This window comes from Nannospalax galili, unplaced genomic scaffold (genome assembly GCF_000622305.1).
Source record: "Nannospalax galili isolate Female #2095 unplaced genomic scaffold, S.galili_v1.0 scaffold857, whole genome shotgun sequence".
Classification (NCBI taxonomy): domain Eukaryota; kingdom Metazoa; phylum Chordata; class Mammalia; order Rodentia; family Spalacidae; genus Nannospalax; species Nannospalax galili.
In genome coordinates this window covers 387,633-401,752 of record NW_008338788.1, presented here as the reverse complement: position 1 = coordinate 401,752, position 14,120 = coordinate 387,633, and the positions used below count along the sequence as shown (strand labels likewise).

Genomic DNA, 14,120 nt, shown 5'->3' with positions numbered 1-14,120 from the left:
GACTCAGCAGTTAAGAGCACTGACTGCTCTTGCAGAGGACTGGGGTTCAATTCCCAGCACCCACATGGTGGTTAACAACAATGTGTAGCTCCAGTTCCAGGGGATCTGATGCCTTCTTCTGACCTCCGTGGACACTGCAAGACATGGGTGCACTTACACACATGTAGGCAATACACTCATACACATAAAATGAAAATAATAAATAAAATATTTTTTTAAGAGTCCCATTAACTTTAACGTGTCCGTGGTGGTGGTAAGGAGTCACAAGTCTGGTTGTAACTTTCCATTTAGAGCTTATAGGACTGGATGGGGCCAATGAGCAGTGCCAAGGAGCTGGGTCATCAATACCAGGAGGTCACTGCCAGGAAAGATCAAGAAATACCTCCTGCCAACCAAGAATGGAGATAGCATTAGCTAATGAAGGTGAACATGTTTCCACCTGGGAACTTGATGAATCCAAGGAGCAGGACCCTCAAAACAAGAAGATAATTGGTTAATAAGGGGTTGATCATAGGGGTATATGCCAAAGGAAAGCTCAGGGGATGGTTGAAATGCTGATGGTTGGAGAATTGAATCTCATCTTTCTCCAGAATACCAAAATACAAAATCCATAGCCTTATGTCTCACTCAGATAAGGGGAGGCAACCAGCAAGTTCAGAAACACTACCTAACAACCAAGCTGGACCCCTGAAACAAATTTACAGAACAGGGAATAGGCCAGTATAGTTGACCTCAATGAAATGTGGTACCATGTGTTCAGTGCCAAGGCCACAAAACAGGGAGGGGTCATTAACAAAGACAGTAATAGGCAGTTCATCCCAAGTTACAGGGTGAGCAAAGGAAGGTCCACAAGGAAGGCCCAATATCTCCCCCTTCACTAGGGGTGGATGGAATAGCCAAAAGGGTCACCAAAAGGGTGGGCAGACTGTCCACAAAGTACCTGGGTCCTCTGGTAGCAATCTGTCCACAAGTCGGAATGCTGTCGCCTATGGTGCTCTGGGCTGGGACCCGGCTCTCTTCTTCACCTTCCCCTTGATAGACAAGTGCTGCATCTTCATGACCAGGTGACTGGTCATCTTCTGCCAGTGCTTTTTATGGGCTGTCGCATTGTTGGTCAAAGTGTTCAGGCAGCCATTGGGGCCACTGGCATCCTGTGGAAAAACACAAGCATAACACTGGCCCCATAATAAACAGAGTGGTAGGATGCCATTTTCCTGTCAAGGGATCCTTCCAGCCAGCCCATCCTTAAGGGGCAATTTGAACCCCTGCTCCTGCAAATGCCTTTCAGCTGCAGAGAGACCACGTACATCAGTCTTTAAAAATTTTAAAATAAAGAGGAATTGGTTTAGTAAATAACGTGGGCTGGCTTGATCATACCATGTATCCGCTATTTCATTTCTTTAGTTCGATTTTTTTTTTTTTTTGGTCTTTTTGAGACAGGGTCTCCCTGTAGCCCCAGCTGTCCTGGAACTCACTATGTGGACTAGGATGGCCTTGAACTCACAGAGATCCGCCTGCCTCTGCCTCCCGAGTGCTGGGATTAAAGGCGTGCGCCACCACGCCCAGCTCAGTTTGATACATCAAACAGTGCCCTGCCCTTGGGGGTTATATGGAATTCCTGTTATGACAAATCTTAAAAGTGGTGCAAAATTTTTGAAATGTTATTGAGGTATAAGCAAGCACATTATCTATTTTTAAAAACCAAGACACCCTTCATATGGCAAAGACATGGAAGCAATGTTGATTACAATGTTTAGCTGACTCTCTAGTCCTGGCTGTAGCAACTAAAAATCCAGAGTATATGTCAATAATAACACGAACATACTTTAGCTGCCCAAAGGTGGGAATAAGGGGGACATCTATTTGCCAGTGTCCTTCTGAGCATAAGCCCCAAGGGTTCAGTCCTGTAAATGGAACAGGGGAAATGGTTGACAGTTACCACAGAACAAACTATTGGATGGGTAATGCAAAACTGATATCAGCGTGTCATAGCAGACTGATGATGGGTAACATACGAATCAATGGCCTGTTGTATTAATGGGAGAAAGATAGGTGCATCCAAAGGATGTATATAGGATTCAGGACTAAAGAGTAGGGCCTTGTAAGCTGCATAAACCTCAATCCATTGAGCAGACTTGGCCACAAAAGGAAAAACAAACTTTTCCTCATCCTTTATGACAACAGCTATACCTGAACTAGAACCATCTATGAACACCATAGGTGCCCTGGCAAAGAGTGTGGAAGCAACCACTTGGGGTAAGATGAAGGCATGCTGGAAGGCAAATTGTAAAAGTTTATTAGAAATTGGCCCACGAACCCTGCCACTGAAATTTGCCAAGGAGTAGAGTGTTCCTAGAGCTTAGAAAGATTTTCATTAGAACAAGGATAAATATTAATAGCAGGCTCACGTCCCCAAATCTGTAAGTATTGGTACCAGCATTGAGTTGTTAGCTGACAAATTAATTCTAAATATGGGATAATAACGTTTTTGCCCCCGGAGGGGAGGAAAATCCATTCCGAAGGTCCGGGATCCTGTCATAAAACCTTTGTGGGATATTTGTCAGTAGGAAGGAGTATAAGAGAAATGGGTTTGCGGAAGTCAACTCAAGCGAATTGTGCTTGATTAATGGCTTCGTCCATTAATGACAGGGGTTGGGAAGCTTCAGGGGTTAATTTTCAAGGTGAAGTTGCATCAAATCTGGAAGCTGCAAAATCTGGGAGAGAGGCCGAAGTTGAGAAGTGGTTAGTCAGGGAAGGTCTTAATAGGTATGATATCGCCTAGGAGCTTTTGGAAGTCATTAAGCGTGAGCAGAGCATCTTTTCTTAATTGTAACCTCTGTGGACAAATAGTGTGATTTGTTATGATGTATCCTAGATAAGAAAAGAGAGTGGTTTGTTGAATCTTTTATGAGGCCAGCCTGTTTTAGAAGGTTCTGTAAAAGTAAATAACTGTCAGATAAGGTAGATAAGGATTCAGATAGGCTGACTAGACCCTACTGGATGAACTTGCACCAAAAGACATCTGGGTACAAATGCTTGAATGGATAGGACTTCACATCTGTGACAGAATGCATGAGGTCCAGTGGGGGTGTGGGGGAGCATGGATGGGGTAGAGGGTCTAAATTTGATTAAGAACCATTGTATGAAATGCACAAAACTCAATAGAAATATTTTTAAAAAGATCATCCATATAGTGTATAAACATTGCCTGAGGAAAGTGCTGTATAGGACAGCATGAACAGCAGAAATCTATCTCTGACATAAAGTAGGACTGTTAGCTATTCCCTGAAGTTGGTCTTTCCATTGGAAGCGAGACATTGGTACGTGACAATGTCAGGAAAGGAGACTAAAAAAAAACTGAGGAAGGCCCTATGGGTGTCATGGAATGATAACAATGCATCCTTAAAGTCTACAATTATTAGAATCAAGAGGGACAGAAGTTGGAGCAGCTTCCCCAGGTTCTAAAGAACCCATTAATTCCATAACTTAACAGCTCTAAGAACCTGTAGCAACAGCCATTCATTTCCCTCACGTTTTCTTTATTACAAAATAGGAGCATCCCAAGAACTTGTGGAAGGTTCAGTATGTCCTGCCTGTACTTGTTCTTGAACTAACTCATGAGTGGCAGCTAACTTCTCCTTGGGTAAAGGCCACTGATCCACCCAGACTGGCTTTGAACCGGTCCATCCAATAGCATCTGCTTGTCTGGGAGGAGGAGACATCAGTGACTCAGAGAAACCCAGCCCCTCCCTTCCTTGACTAGAATAGGACATACAAAGTTCAAGAATCCCCTGTTGTTGTTCACTCATACCTTTTCTAGGGTCATATCCCCTGTGGCTTTGCTTGGAAACAGTGGGTGGAAGGGCACAGACTATGATGCCCATTTGTGATAGCACATCTCTTCCCATGGGTTAACAGGGAGAGAACGAAGTATGTAAGGCTGGAAAGGACCACGATGTCTCTCCAGTGATTCCCAATTAAGTAAATCTGCAGTTTTTTCAGGATTCTGGGTCTGTCAGTATAAGCCACAGATTTCTTCCACTCAAGTGGCCATGCTGAAGGCTGAGAACAGACATGTTAGCCCCAGTAAAACTTTTCCCTGAATAATTAATATCATTTTGGGGTGTTATCCTGGTTTGTTTCTTCATTGCTGTGACAAAACACTCTGACCAATACCAACTTGGGGATGAAAGGGTTTATTCAGCTTACATCTCCCAGGTCACAGTTCATCAGGGAGCCCAAGGTAGGAACTCAGGGCAGGAACCTCGAGGCTGGAGCTGGAGCACAGGCCATGGAGGAACTCTGCTTACTGGTTTGCTCCCCTGGCCCCTCCTCAACTTGCTCTCTTATCGAATACAGGCCCACCTGCCCAGAGGTGGCACCACCCACAGTGGGCTGGGCCCTCCCACATCACTCAACAATCAAGAAAACTCCCCACAGACATGGCCACAGGCCAGTCCAATAGAGGAAATTCCCCGATTGAGGTTCCCTCAACCCAGGTGTGTCAAGTTGACACTAAAGCTATGCAACACAGGTGTTCCAGTCCCACTGTTTCTAACCAAAATGTCCGATCAGAGGAACAAAATTCCCAGTCTCCTCTTTTGCAAGTGTCCTGAAAATCTCCTAACTGGGGCCCCAAAGGCAGGATGATGAGCTGAGCTGTGGGCTGTCCTGTAGTGATAGTATATATTGCCATAGGAGAGTGAGCCATGACCTTAATTTCTCCAGTGTAATACTAATCTACATCCCCATGAAATCTTTTCATAGTCCATCCACTTCTTCCAGGAAGCAATCCCACAGTTCCTTCTGGGAGAGTCCCACATACTCTAGTGAGGATGGCCTGTGGGTCCATTTCTGGAGTCAGTACAGAGTAGGAGGGGGCGGCTAGAAGACCCAGAAGTTGCTCTGTGGAGGGAGTTGACAGATTGGAAGTCCCCTTGGTCATGGCTGCTATTGTTTGTTGGGACCTTAGCTGGCCTGGGGAAGGATTCCCAGGGAAGAGGTTGTCCAGCAGCAGTAAACTTTGACCTACATTCATTAGCCCAGTGGTTGCCTCTTTCCACAGGGGGCATAAACCGGGTGTCTTATTTGGGGTAGTCACAGGAGGCCTGTTGTTAGGGGGATTAGGGCACTCTTGTACAAAATGACCTGATTGACCAAGTGATAACATTCATTTGATTTTTCCTTTCTCATTCCCCTATTAAATCCTTTCCTCCAGATGACTTGCTGCCTTAAAAATTGTTGTGGAGTCATTCCCTTAACAGTAGCAGCGATAGCCACTCCCTGCATATAGGAAGGCCCAATATCAGCACACAATCTGATATAATCAGACAAGGGCCCCTTCTTTCTAACAGGTCATATGGCAGTCTGGCATGCTTGATTAGCATTTTCATAGGTAACGGCTTTACCAATAATACCCTTGCTTTTCCATCTACTATAACGCTGCTAACAACCTGGAATAAGCTGGAGACAGAATCCTGATACCGTTCATCAGGACCCTGTTGAATGTTTGAAAGTTCTTCAGTCTTTTTCCTGGTTGTTGGAAAACGCTGCCAAGCTTGCATAGCAATAACATTAACCTGTCAATAAGCATGCAGGGGTGAGGGAATATAATTGGTTGTTAACTCTGCTATGGGACCCATCTCCAGTTAACACATCAGCAGCAATGACTCCTAGATCGTTGGCCCAGTTACGGTTCTGCCTGTTCCACCGTTTGTTCAACTGGTTTCCTCCGAAGTGGCGAGCTCAGGCAGTGCTGCTCCAGTCAGAGGGAGGCAAGGCATTGGCGGCAAGGGAGCCTGATAAAGTCAGAGTAAAGGGTGCGGTGGCTCCGCGCTGCACTACTGCTTGTTTTAATTCCTTTATGATTTTAAAAGGAATAGGTTGATAAATTTGTTGTTGGCCTTGGGCATCAGTTTGTTGCATGACAGGGAAACAAGAAAAGCCTGAAATACCCTCTCCCTTCTCCTGAGCCTTTAGCAGGGCTTCCTGTAAAGGTGAAAGAGTAGAATTTATTCCAAGATCCTTAAAGGAGCTGCCACCTCTAAAGCAGAGTCCATCTTTTGTTACGACGCTGAGGCTCAGCAACATCAGTGACAAAAGGTGGAAAGTCCTCATTTTTAACCGCACCATCAAAAAGGAGGGAGTTCATTCTCCTTAGAATGTGCAGCAACTGAAAGCAACTCAAGAGTCCTCAATTTCAGGAGGCTCTGTGTACTCTGGAGGGTGGGGGATGGGGCTGAACACTGAATATCTTTAAGTTCAGAGGAGGCAGGTTTAGAAGAATGGCAAATAATGAGCGAGTCAACTTCATGCTGAGGATCAAGGAATCGTGAATAAGATTCCACAAAGCAAAAGTTGGAATAGCTTGCTGGTCCCACACCCTATATTCATCTTTGACTTTCCTACCTACTTTTCCCCAAGTTCCCAAGCTAACGGTCTCCTCTTCAGGAAACCAAGGACGAGTCTCCTGTACAAAATCTGAGTGTTTAGGCCTAGCATTGCTAGAGTGAGCATAAAGCTAAGAGTGAAGCATCTGAAAAAATAGAGCACTCTCCCTAGAACCTGTTTGTCCCATCTTACTTCACTCCTGACTATTCCATCAACTCACCACAGCCCCCTTACCTGACAGCCTTGTATTTGAAATCATTGCTCTGTTTACTTTGCAGGACTCGGTCCCTCTTTGGGCACCAATGTGGCAGTCCAGCTACTGGGGGTCTTAAAAAGCCTGCGTGGGAAGGTAAGGGATGAAGGAAAAAAGACCCAGAGGCAGCTGAGATCAGGAGGACCTGTAGGCTGTTGGCCAAGTGGGTAGTTTATTGCAGAATTACAATGTTTTATACCTTGTTTCAAAGCAGGAAGACTTTCTGTCGAATAAACCTGCAGGTTCACTTGAACCGTGGAGTCTCATTAATTATGTGTAATTGCACCAGCAGAACCCAAGCAGAAACTAGTTAGAGAAAAACATGTACCCGAAGGCTGAATACCAAGAACTGTCCTGTGCAGGTTCAGCCCTGGGCCAGCCAAAAATAGGTCTTGCCATATCCTGGCTGTTCCCTAGGGGCCAAATTAGTAGACTGCCACTGCCAGTATATAGAAAGGCTACTGAGTTTTGTAAGTTGATTTTGTAACCTGCCACTTTACTGAAAGTATTAATCATTCCTAGTAGTTTTCTAGTGGAATTTTTGGGCTCTCTTATGTATAATATCATGTCATCTGCAATTAGGGATAATTTGACCTCTCCTTTTCCAATTAGTACTCCTTTAATTCCCTTCTCTTGTGTTGTGCCTCTAGCAAGAGTTTCAAGCACTGTATTGAAAAAGAGTGGAGATAGTGGGCATCCCTGTCTGGCTTCTGAATTTAATGGGAATGCTTCCAGTTTTTCTCCATTTAGAATGATATTGTCTGTGTATTTGCTGTATATAGCTTTCATTATGTTGAGGTATGTTCCCTCAAGCCCAATTCCCACTAGGACTTAAAACATGAATGCATGTTGGATTTTGTCAGAGGTTTCTTCTGCATCTATTGAAATGTTCATGTGATTTTTGTCTTTAAGTCCATTTATATGATTTATTACATTTATTGACTTATATATACTGACCCATCCCTGCGTCTCTGGAATAAAGCCGACTTGATCATGGTGGATGATCTTTTTGATGTGTGTCTGTATGTGGTATGGGAGTATATTTTTGAGACTCTTTGTGTCTGTGTTCATTAAGGCTATGGGTCTACAGTTTTCTTTTTTGTTCCTATACCTGGTTATGGTATTAGAGTGACACCGGCTTCACGGGAGTTTGGGAGTTCTCCCTCTGTTTCTATATTTTGAATAATTTAACAAATATTGGTTGCAAACCTTTGAACGTCTGGTAGAATTCTGCTGTGAATTCACCTGGTCCTGAACTTTTTTTAGTTAGGAAGTTTTGTTCCAATTTCCTTGTTTGTTATTGGTCTGTTTAAGCTGTTGATCTCTTCTTGGTTTAACTTAGGTGGTTTCCATGAAATTAGAAATTCATCCATTTCTTTAGATTTTCAAATTTAATAGAATATAGACTTTTTAATGTATTTCCTTATAATGTTCTAGGTTTTTTGGTGTCTTTTGTGATGTTTTCCCTTTCGTCTCTGAGATAACTAATTCAAATTTGTTCTTTCTTATGGTTAACTGGGCTAAGGGTCTATCTTGTTTAACTTTTCAAAGAAACTTTTTGGAGTCATTGATTCTTTGTATTGTTTTGTTTCTATTTGATTAATTTATGCTCTGATTTTGTTTTGTTTTGTTATTTCTTCTCTACTAGATTTGTGTTTGGTTTGTCTTTATCTTTCCAGAATCTTGAGTTGTACTGTTAAGTCATTTACGTGTGCTTGCTCTGATTTTTTGATGTAGGCACTTAGAGCTATAAACTTCCTTCTTAAGACTGCTTTTAACATGTCCCAGAGATTTGCAGTGTTGTATTCTCATTTTCATTTAGTCCCAGGATACTTTTATTTCTTAATTTCTTCTTTGACCCATTCCTCATTCAGGAGTGTGTTGTTTAATCTCCACGAGTTCTTGTAGTTACTAGACCTTACTTTACTGTTGCTTATAAGCTTTATTCCATTGTGACCTGATAGAGTGCTCAGAATTTTTTCAATATTTTTTATTTTTTTTGAGTTTTGTTTTGTTTCCCAGTATGCCATCAATTGCATGGGCTGCTGAGTAGAAAGCATATTCTTTGGTGCTTGGGTATAATAGTCTGTAGGTGTCTGTTAGGGCCATTTGATGTAAGATGTTATTTAACTCAGATATCTCTCTGTTTATTTTTTGTCTATGGGTGATAGTGGGTGGAATATTGAAGTCACCAACTATTACTGAGTTTGGTTTAATTTGTGTTACATAGTTCTCTAGTATTGCTTTTATGAAATTAGGTGCACAAGAGTTTGGTGCATATCTATTCATAATTGCAGTATCTTCTTGGTCAATTGTTCTTTTGATTAGAATAAAGTGACCCTCTCTATCTCTTCTGATTGGTTTCAATTTGAAGTCTACTTTGTCAGATATTAGAATTGCAACACCTGTTTGTTTCTTTGTGCCGTTTGCTTGGAATATTTTTTCTATCCTTTCACCCTAAGGTAGTGTCTATTCTTGAAGGTGAAATGAGTTTCTTGAAAACAACAAAAAGATAGATTTTGTTTCTTAATCCATTCCACTAGCCTGAGTCTTTTGACTGGGGAGTTGAGGCTATTGATATTCAGAGTTGTTATTGAAAGATGTGTATTGGGTACTGTCCTTTTAATTTGTTTGGGTTCTTGGTCCTATTTTATGGTTCCATAATTATTCCTTCCTTTGTTTTTTCTGTAATCTCTTGGGCATAGTCACTCCTATCTTCAGTCCTTTCTATTGTTTTGGGAATTCTCTATAGGTCTGGTTTGGTGGACATGAATTCTTTTACCTTATTTGTGTCATGGAAAATTTTCTGTTCTCCTTCGACTATGATAGATGGTTTTGCTGGGTATTCAGGGTTGACCATCCATGGTTGTTTAGAACTGGGAATACTTGGGTTGTGAAATGACTCTGAGGTTGAGAGCACCAGCTGCTCTTGTAGAGGACCCGGGTTTGAGTCACAACATCCACATGGTGGTTAACAAGTATCTGTAACTTCAGCTCCTGGGGAACCCAACACCTCCTGACTCTGTGGGCATTCCATAACACAGGTACAGTTACATACATGCAACCAATACACTCATACACACAAAATAAAAAAAATAAGTAAAATATTTTTAAAAAGAACTGGGAATACTTTGGTTCAGGCTCTTCTGGCTTCCACAGTTTGGACTGAAAAGTCAGCTGCAATTCTGGTGGGTTTTCCATTATATGTGACTTGTTTTTTCTAGCAGGTTTCAGTACCCTCTCTTTGTTCTGTAAAGTTAGTGTTTTCACTATGGTATGCCATGGGGCGTTTCTGTTCTGATCTTGTCTAATTGGTGTTCTGTGTTACTTCTTGAATCTGTATAGGTAAGTCTTTCCTTAGTTTAGGGTAGTTTTCATCTATAATCCAGTTAAAGAGCTGTTCAATGCTGTTGGCCTGGGATTCTTCTCCTTGCTGTATGTCTATGATTCATAAATTTTATCTTTTCATGGTATCCCACATTTCCTGTATACTCCATTCCTGTGGGTCTTTTTGTTTGTTTGTTTTAGTTTTTCATAGTCGTGCTTAAGGAGTCTAGTTCTTCAACTTTGTCTTGATATTCTGTTTTCTGTTTCATTCATTCTACTTGTGAGGCTTTCTCCTATTGTTTCAAATAGACTGACTGAGTTTTTAAATTCCATCTTTATTTTGGTTTGGGTTTTCTTCAATATTTATCTCTCTTCTGTGAATTCACTTTTCAAGTCCTGCGTTGTTTTTGTTACTTTATTCAGCCACATATTTGTATTTTCTTAGGCTTCCATCACAAGCTTATGCCTGTCCTCTTTGAGTTCTTTGAGTTTTTTGTCTGTGTGTTCTTTGAGTTCTTTGATCATGTTTATGATTGTTCTTTTAAGTTCTATGTCAGGTTTCTCAGAGCGATTCTCATTTATTACACTTCTGTAGGAATGATGGGTTTTGTTGGGGACACAGTCTCTTGGTTTTTCATAATACTTGTGTTTTTACATCGCTATTTGGGCATATGGATGTCTTTTGTTTGCTCTGTGTCCAACAGGAAATTCTATTCTGCTTTCGTTTATTTGAATTATGATTTTGTTTATATTGTTGATGTAGCTTGGCTGCTTTTTGCTCAGGCATGAAAAGTTAGTTGGTGTGTGCTTCAGGCTATCACAGGGTAATAGGCTTGCTGGGTGGTTGGTAGATCTGTACTCGGCAGATCAGGATGGGGCCTAAGGGTAAGACGGGGGTGATGACAGCCTGTGGAGGGTCAAACAAAGTTAGCTGGAGAATTGACTTAGTCTGGGTGTAAGGGATTAGGTCACATTATGCAGGTCTGGACTATGAGGGCAGTCCAGAGATCTGAGGCAGAAAAGCAGGAGTGGGTCTGGGCCCAAGGCTAGAATGGGGACATGGGGGTAGTGGTGGTAGGGATTGGAGGTGCTAAGGCTGTAGGGGAATCAAGATGTAGTGGGAAGGACTGGCTTACCAGGGTAGTAGGCAGGTAGTAGGCTGCCTGTGTCAGGCAGATCAGGAAGCCAGGTGAAGGTGGGGGTGGGGAAAGCCTGTGGAGAGTCTAACAAACTACACTAAAGGGTTAAGATAGTCTGAGTTAGGAAGATAATCCAGAAATTTGAGGTGGACGAGCAGGAGCAGTTCTGTGTCCAAGGCTAGAAAGGGGACAGTGTTTGTATGGCAGGGGAGATTGCAACCAGAGTCATTTTAACTGAAAGTTGATAACTGCATAGTGAAGAAAGACCTCAAACTCTTGCTCCACCTCCCAAGTGCAGGAATGACAGGCATTCACCATCACACCATCTTTGTGCAGTACTGGGCATGAAATTCAAGACTTCATGCCAGGTCTTTGCTAGTGTAAATAAAAAGAGTTGACAAGCATACACTCACCCACAGAAATCAAGATGCACTACCCCCACACTCTTCTGCATCTTGGTATCGGTTTCCCAATGCCCTTGCCAACATCTAGGGTGGAGAAAAAGGAATAGGCTAAAAGCAGGTGAGCAAACAGGAAGTATGGGTGTTACACTCCCAGACAACGACAAGGCAGGGAACAGAAGAACGTGTATAACTGCACAGAGAGGCAGGTTCAGGATAAAAGGTTCAACTAGAGCTGGAGTGGAGTGGACAGTGGTTAGACCAGGACCATGGAGCTCAGTGTCCTTCTCCTCCTCTCTTTACTGTTAGGCCTCTTGAGTCTCCTTATCAGAGGTCACTCAAAGGCCTGTGGCCACCTCCCTCCAGGACCTCGTCCTCTCCCCATCTTAGGGAACCTCCTGCAGATGGACAGAAGAGGCCTCCTCAACTCCTTCCTGAGGGTGAGAAATGGGGAGACAGGGACCCAGGGTGGGCTGGGCCTTTGGACTCAGAGATCATGTAGCCGGAAGAGCAAGGATGCCTTCCAGGCTCCAGGTTCAGGTGGGAAGATTGGCAAGTGAAAGGTGAGATGCTGACACAGGGTGAATGGTGGCCTGATCGACACAGCTGTGCTTGCTTAGTTGAAATGTGTGGGGCACTGTCCTCAGAGCGGGGAAGGTGGGTCCATGTTGGGTTGTGAGCCATGGGTATAGAATTCTTTTTCCATGTCCTTGGGAGTTTGCCTGTTCCAGAAGAGAATGAAAAATGTCAGAGGCATCAACAAATAGCTCTTGTGTATGCCAGTAAGAGGGAGCAAAGATTAACCTGTGGTATGTTAGGACAAAGGGAAGGAGAGGTGGGGCAGGAGAAGAGGTAGGGAGGGAGTGTTTATCAACAACAAACTTCATACACCATTCCTGTAGCCCGCCCTGGCAAAGTATTTGCTAGTTTCTCTCTCGATGCAGGATTTTATGTTTAGTTACTACTCATTTATTAATAATTAGCATCCAAGACACCACATCTCACTGAGCGAGCTGGAACAGTGTCAATCGTTGTCAACTCCCTGTCCCTCCTGAATCTTGGTTGTCTACCTCTTGGTTTTGTTTTCTGTAAGTCCCCAACCCTGAGCAATGGTCTATCTATTTATTTTTTCTTGTTCATTTTTGGAGACAGGGTCTCCTGATGTTTTCAAGGCTGTGCTCAAACTCATGATCCTCCTGTCCTAGTTTCCTGTATGCTGGGATGGCAGGTGCCTTCCACCACCCCTGGCCAGGAGTGTTTTAATCACATGCTTCCCACATGTTGGAAAGGTCAACACCCTATTTAATTCATTTTATTTGTATTGTTTTTTGATTCTTTGACAATTCAATACTCCGTTTCAGTCATGCCCACCCATTTCCCTCTCCCGTCATTCCTCTCTTCCAGTGAAACACTTCTTGTCAACAAACCCCCTCCTACTTTGATGGATGTATCCTTTATTGACCCATTGAGTTTAATTAGGGTTGTTCAAATGAGCAAGAGCACAGGGCCATTTACTGGAACAGGAGTGGCTACGTCACTGAAGAAATGACATCCCTACACCAGCAACCATCACCTGCCCGTAGTCCACATAGTCCACCCATAGCTTTTTGCCCATGCCTCATGGGCTCACAGTCTCACCCCAGGTCGGTAAACGCTGGGCCACTCTGTTCTTGCTCCCGGCCGTGTGGTCTCACGGCACCTGTCCAAGATGGCGCAGAAAGCCCCTCCCTCTGTGGCTTACCACAGTCAATTCTCCGCAACAGGCCCTGCCCCACGGAAGAAATAGACCACTTAGGACACAGCTTGATAACATGCAATCTGGAATGGTTTCTGGATATTCAGTTGTAGCTCAAGAAGCTGAGGGCTACTCTCCTAGGCAGTTGTGCTTTTGGAAGGAGTTTGTGTGGACTTTTATCATGATGTGTGTTTTACTAAGATGGTATCTTAATTATGATGAAATTCTGTTGGCCAAGAGTAGAGAAATAGACAAACTGTGGCCTCTAATAACTGCCAACATTTGGACTTAAAAAAAATCAGTATTCAGAGCTGGAGGGATGGCTCAGTGGTTAAGAGCACTGGCTGCTCTTGCAGAAGACCAGGGTTCCATTCCCAGCACCCACATGGCAGCTGACAACCATCTGTAACTTCAGTTCTAGGGGATCTAACACCCTCTTCTGACTTTCTTGGGCATTGCATGACACAGGTGCACTTACATACATGGGACAATATGCTCATACACATAAAATAAAAATAATAAAACATTAAAAAACCTAGCATTCTACAACTTCAGAATAATACTTCATTTGTTTTCAAATGAACAAACTTAAATGTGTTAGGTTTCTGTTATTTTGGGGCAATTATATCAGTACCATTTAAAAAAATCCATCTTTGGGTGTGGTGGTACACCATGCCCAGGTAATGTGGTGCTCAGGATCAAATTCAGGACTTTGTGCATGCTAGACAAGCACTCTACCAACTGAGCTGCATCCTCAGCTTCAAGAGGTAGGTCCTCTTCCTCCTCCTCCTCCTCCACCACCTGTTCCTCCTTTTCTTCCTCCTTCTCTTCCTCTTCCTCTTCTTCCTCTTCCTCTTCCCTTTCCCCCTCCTCCC

General features: G+C 43.2%; 1 protein-coding gene across 1 annotated transcript in view; it reads left to right on the top strand.

Moving 5' to 3' along the window:
• Positions 1-6,695: 6,695 nt before the first annotated feature.
• The window catches only part of LOC103734444 (cytochrome P450 2B1-like), a 24,158-nt gene continuing 16,733 nt past the window's right edge, over positions 6,696-14,120 (top strand). The window contains exon 1 of the mRNA XM_029563638.1: positions 6,696-6,739. The gene's annotated coding sequence lies outside the window, so the exon portion shown is untranslated. The remainder of the gene's footprint in view (positions 6,740-14,120) is intronic.